The sequence below is a fragment of the Montipora foliosa genome, chromosome 3 (assembly GCF_036669935.1).
Source record: "Montipora foliosa isolate CH-2021 chromosome 3, ASM3666993v2, whole genome shotgun sequence".
Classification (NCBI taxonomy): Eukaryota; Metazoa; Cnidaria; class Anthozoa; order Scleractinia; family Acroporidae; genus Montipora; species Montipora foliosa.
Window position 1 is genome coordinate 26,656,237 of NC_090871.1, and position 5,961 is coordinate 26,662,197.

Sequence of the window (5,961 nt, forward strand, 5' to 3'; positions counted from 1 at the left end):
CAGTAATTCCCTTCCTATACCCTGCCAGGTGCTTTGGCCTGACAATAAGCATTGCATTAAGAAGACTATTAAATTATACCAGGAAAGCCACCTAAAACCTTGCCATCACAACAGAGTGTATAATGCCTGGGCTAATCAATGCAAGAGGCGGTCACTCTAATTGACTTGTCTTTTACAAGGGTTTGAGTGAAAATCAAGGCAGAGTAGCCAGCAGTGAGACGCAAATTTCTGACAAACGGACAGCGGTATACCACCTGTGACTCAGGCTTCCAACGAAACCCCTGAAAGCAAGAAAGTAGTCAACTCCACTTAAATCATTCAACTTGCTCTACAAGATTAAGAATGATGGTTTAAATTATTTTTATTACTCCTGGGTGTACTGAATTTGGCAGCACATAGCAGTAGAGTTTCTGGTCAATTTGTCTGTCAGGTAGTCTCCTATACGTTTTAATAGGTTTGACCTAAATCTTTGAAAATTCTAACAATTTTGAAACAGTGGTCTACAGCATGACTGAACCAAAGCATATGTAGTACATTGTACATGTACCCTCATAAAAAAATAATAAACCTAGTTTTAATACCTTTTCTTGCAATTGAGTCTGAGAAACTCTCAACTGTTGTTCAGCTTGAGTTAATCTTGTCATCATGCTGCCAAGAAGATCACGATCTGAAGAAACTATTATTTAAAAACCATTAAAGAGTTAAGAACCCTATGTTGAACATCTTGAATTCTCATTTCCTGAAATCATACATACAATGTACAATGTCTTTCACTGCGGCTAAACACACATTATAGCCCAAAAGACTTTAAAAGAACCTGAAAATAAATCCAAATTTAATATTTATAATAACATTAAGAATACAGTTGTATGTCTTTGAGTCTCTGGGGATAAAACAAGACTTTTTTGGTACCTGCAGGTGCACATGCTTTCCAGCACATTCACTATTTAAAATTAATTTCGTTTTGTTTTCCTTGGTTGTGTTCCTGAGAAAACATTCGAACATAAACTTTGGATTTTTCATCTGTGGCATCACAGGAAGGAGATAAAACAGAAAAGCAGCAGACAACATGGACAACAAGTTCAACACGAAAGTGAAAAATGAAGACTTAATTGTACAATGTAATGGGGAAATTTGAAGAAATTTATACCAGATAAGTATATGGGGCAGAAGTATTTTCTTGCACCCATGTTCAGAACAATTATTATACCGGTAATTTGAGAACACACAGAGAGGCCTTTACTGAAAAAACGCTGCACCTTTAAGCAAAAAACTTCGGTAAATTTTTCTTAAGCCTTGGGTGATTTCTATCATGATCAAAGACTGAATTTAAAACAATAATAAAAAATGACTTACAATCATGATCAATATAAAGGAATAAAATAACCTCAAAATCTCTCACAAGCAATACAGGGATCGCGTTAACGCAGAAATCGTGCATTTTTACGCAAATAAAATAAAAAAAATGCATCATCGAAATTTTAATGCGTCCCAGGACGCAAGGCACTGACTTAAATAACTCACACAACTTGCTTCAGTATATTCTGTTGTTTGTAAAACTGTTGGAGCGATCTGTGATCATAATTGAAGTTCTAAGAAATGGGGTTTAAAACATCTAAAAAGGTTAAAACTAAATTTTCGACCGACTTCTGCAGTCTTCTTCAGAGGAATGTACTCTGCAAGTCACTGAATGCAAATATATAGCAAAAGACATCACTGTTCGTTGCTCCTAAGGGAGGAAGCCAGTGATGCGTAAACCTTTGGAAAGGGTGCTCTTTCATTAACAGAGTTCTTGTCCAGGAATGAATGTAACAGCTCTAGAAAAAGCCTTTGTCGGCCGGTCTTATGCATATGCGTCAATATTAATTCCAAGTTGGTTACTCTCTTTTTCTCATGATTTAAAACATACTCTTTTTCTCGCAGAGGGTCACCAAGATTTTGGGACACCCAAAAAATGCTTGGGACCCCAATTTGGCCAAACATGCGGGTCCCAGGACCCAGATTGAAAAATCCTAATGCCATCCCTACAATAATTTAAAAACTGTATGCTTCTTAATTTGTGATTACCCCAGTGGCTTAGTTTAAGCCCAAACTAGGTGAATTGTATCTTTAAGTTAACAACCTGACAATAAAATCTCAGGTCCAGAGTGAACTCCACATTCCTACCATATAAACTACATGTTCTTACCATTTGTTGAGCTTGAAGACTTTGGTAATTTGAGAGGTCCATCCCTCTTCCCTTCAGTTAGTATCAAATTAGTGAAAGTCAGATGTTGACAAGGGATCGCATCTTATTTCTAGTTTTCATGTGTTTGTAAATGTAGTACTTTAATTATAAAACTGATGGTGAATTTGTTTTAAATGGAAGGGCCATACAGGGTCAGCCGTCATAACTAAAATTAACGGTGGGAAGATAATTTCAGCTGGCTATTGCAATAGGCCACTTTGGAAAATACCATAATACTCTTTGTTTATCTGCCCAAATTTTGCATAAACATTGTTTTTGTTTTCTCTTGGGGCCAATTTGTAAGTCCCGAGAGAAACTGGAAAAAATGCTTGTGCAAAATTTGGGGGGACAAACAAAGAGTATTATGGTATTTTTCAAAGTGGCCTATGGGAATAGCTGGCTATTATGATTATAACTGAAACACTGAAAGTCAAAAACCAAAAAAAAACCCAGCTACATTGTAGTATACATAACCCTTTCAGTCTTCAGAGTATAAAGTAAATGTACAATAGATTTTACTCTATAATTCTGTCTTATTCATTTATAATATTCACTTATTTTAATAATATTGTAATAATTACGCGTATGCAACTTCTCTTCAGTCTGTCTATTGTGTAATCACCTTATCCCAATGTGTATCGTTAGGTTTTATTTTATCTTAATATCATATCATCCGTAGTAAGTTTAGTGCCATGTATGCCATTACTCTGTACGCCCCGATTAGCCTTGCTATATGGGTGCAGACTGTTCATTGTAAAATTTAACGGTAATTTTTTAAAATAAACTTGAAATTGAAAATTTGAACTCTGTCTAACACCAGACGATTTTTACTCATCAATGAGGGTCACTTTGAACAGTGATGAATTGGTTAATTTTATGTAGCAACCATCTCCAAACTATAATAATTTGTATTACCTGTATTATCAGAAACCCATAAGGGTTGAAACGTGTAACGGACCCTTGTGTGCCGGGAAACAAGCTTCTGAATATTCAATTTGCTAACTACCATATTTGGAACAACAAGAGCGAGGGGTTTCCAAATAATTATGGTACTTATCACTGAAACATTCAACCAATCAGTTCGCACTGAATATTCGGAAGCTGTGAACGCGCATTACACGTTTCAACCCTTGTGCGTTTCTGGTATTATTCAATCAAGTCACTCAAAAAAGGATATGATGGATCAAGAGTTTTTCTCAGGATTAACCCATGGACTCCTGGGCTTTCCCATTGATGAGTAAAATCGTCTGGCGTTACACAGAGTAAAAATTAACACTAAGTCTGGCTAGTATAGGCTGGTTTAGGCATCAAAGGGTTAATTAATATTGTTGACTCTTGACTACACTACTTGATTTTAAAGTTGTACCTGGTCCATGATTTGGATTTCTAAAGGGAACTTGCAATTGTCTGAAAGAGTAAGGGAAAATGAATGCTAACAAAATTAATTTGCATCCAGAGTTATGAGTTCTTGTAGCTATAGCTCAATGGGTAGAGCATCTGACAGGTGTTATGGGGGGTCATAGGTTCATTGAACCCTGCCAAGGACTCTGATCTTTTCTGGTGTCCTCTCAACAGTTGCCAAGCAACTACTTTAATAACCTTCCCACAGGCTCATTACCGTATTTACCCGCGGATAGGCCGCACTTTTTGCCCGGAAAAATGGGACCGAAATTAGGGATGCGGCCTATACGCGGGTACAGGCGTTTTGATACCTTATTAATATGCAAGAGATCTCAATATTGGCGTTTTAATGTTCGCTTTCAATTGTTACTAACTTACAACACATACAACTAAACACTAAACCATTGTTTTTGTTAACAAAATATTCTTTAGCGTGAAATTGGTGAGTTTTCACACCTAATTACTTTAAAGCCTGCTATTTCACATTTTTATTCTTTTGTTTTGAGTTTATTATTCCAGTTAGTGAATAATATTTCTTTTCAACTAAACAAAGAAAGAAGCTCGCTGCTGTGAAATTACCAAAGTAAGAAAGTAATATCACACGCGTGATAAACGATTTTGATTGTTTTCAATTTGCATTGGTTTTCATCGAGAGCATTTAAGTTTATTAGGCAATTAAAGCGGGATAAAAAAGGCAATATACAGTTTTTAGGAACAGTTTCATTAATGACTTTTATATTTTTTCCCTACTAAAACTACCGGAAGATTTAAAAATCATCACATTACCCGCACCTTCCAATAACCCGCACCAAGAACTGTTTGCGGAAATATTAACACATTACCCGCAGGTAATCGCCCGGAAATTACGGTAGCTGTTGTTGATTTCAAACTTCGCTTTTAATATTTATCCCGGTACTCGACCTCACGATTTTTTTTCCCATGAGAACCATTGAAAGTTTGGGGTGCGGTCTATACGCGAGTGCGGCCTATCCGCGGGTAAATACGGTACATTGTTAACATCGCTAGTGGCATTGTGAAATTTGAGGAGTATGACATTATAGAGCTTCAAGTGAAGCTAATCCTTGCAGGTATGATCACAATTTTAGCAATTGAGTAGAGAACCCTGAAAAATTCAGGACTTCAATGGGGTTAGAACCTGAAACTTCACAATGCTGGTGCGACGCTCTATTACCAACAGGTCTCAAAAAAGGTGGATAACGCTATCCACTGGATAAATCACTATCCAGCGGATAAAGCATAGCAAAATCAATTGAGTTACCCAGTGGATAGTGTTATCCACACTTCGAACAACTGGGGCCTGAACTATATACATAGAGGATATTACATGTCCGCGCAGGGATACGAATTTTATCTTCGAGTGCTGCAAGTATCTCTCACGAGTGAGAGATACTCTTAGCACGAGAAGACAAAATTTGTATCCCCAAGCGGCCATGTAATGTTCTGTTTATTATATAGATATTGATGAAATGTCTAGATTTAAAGCAACTTGTTTTATTCAGTTTCGAAATGATGAAAAAGTGGTCACCAACCGCTACAACACGCACGAAACAAGATATGAAACTTATCAAAAACAAATTATGATAATGTCAAATTTTGCGATAAAAATGTTAATGTAGTAGAGAAGAATTATAATGAAGCACAAAAGTATCTTACAACGGAAAGAAAGCTCGCGTTTTATTGGCTAATCGTGTTGGTTACCATGACAACACCTATATCCTCACACATTAAAGATAAAAATGATATGTTCACTGCGCGCGGTGAAGATATGATTTTTTAGTAAAAGGAGAAATCCTGGTATTTCGTAAATGTCTATATAATAAAGTTAATTATACAATGTATGAAGCCACTGATGTTGGGAGCTGGTCATTTCTGAGTTCAAACATTCCCGCGATGAATGGATCAACGAAAAAAATTATATATGACATTAATCACATATTGAACTGCAGATATGAAATCAAATCAAGCTACAGTGTATGATTCTTGAAGTTATGATCGCATTAATGAGATACATGTACTGTAAGAAATATCGAAGTTTTTAGTTTACAAGTCGTTACCTAGGATCGAGTGGATTTCTTTTTCCTTTTTTCAGGCTAGAAATGGGGGAGCTCATTTTCCTTACGGTTCAAACACCATTTCAATACATTACGTTGAATTCCAAATTCGCTTCAGCATTATTTTTAAGAAGATTTCTTCGGCAGGTGAAGGGAAAAATTCCAAAATGTCCGCCAACAAACTAACTAGTAACCAATCCCTGTCGGTTACCTTCAGTGATGTTTTCATGTGTCGTGATTTGCATTCACGTTCACCGGTGA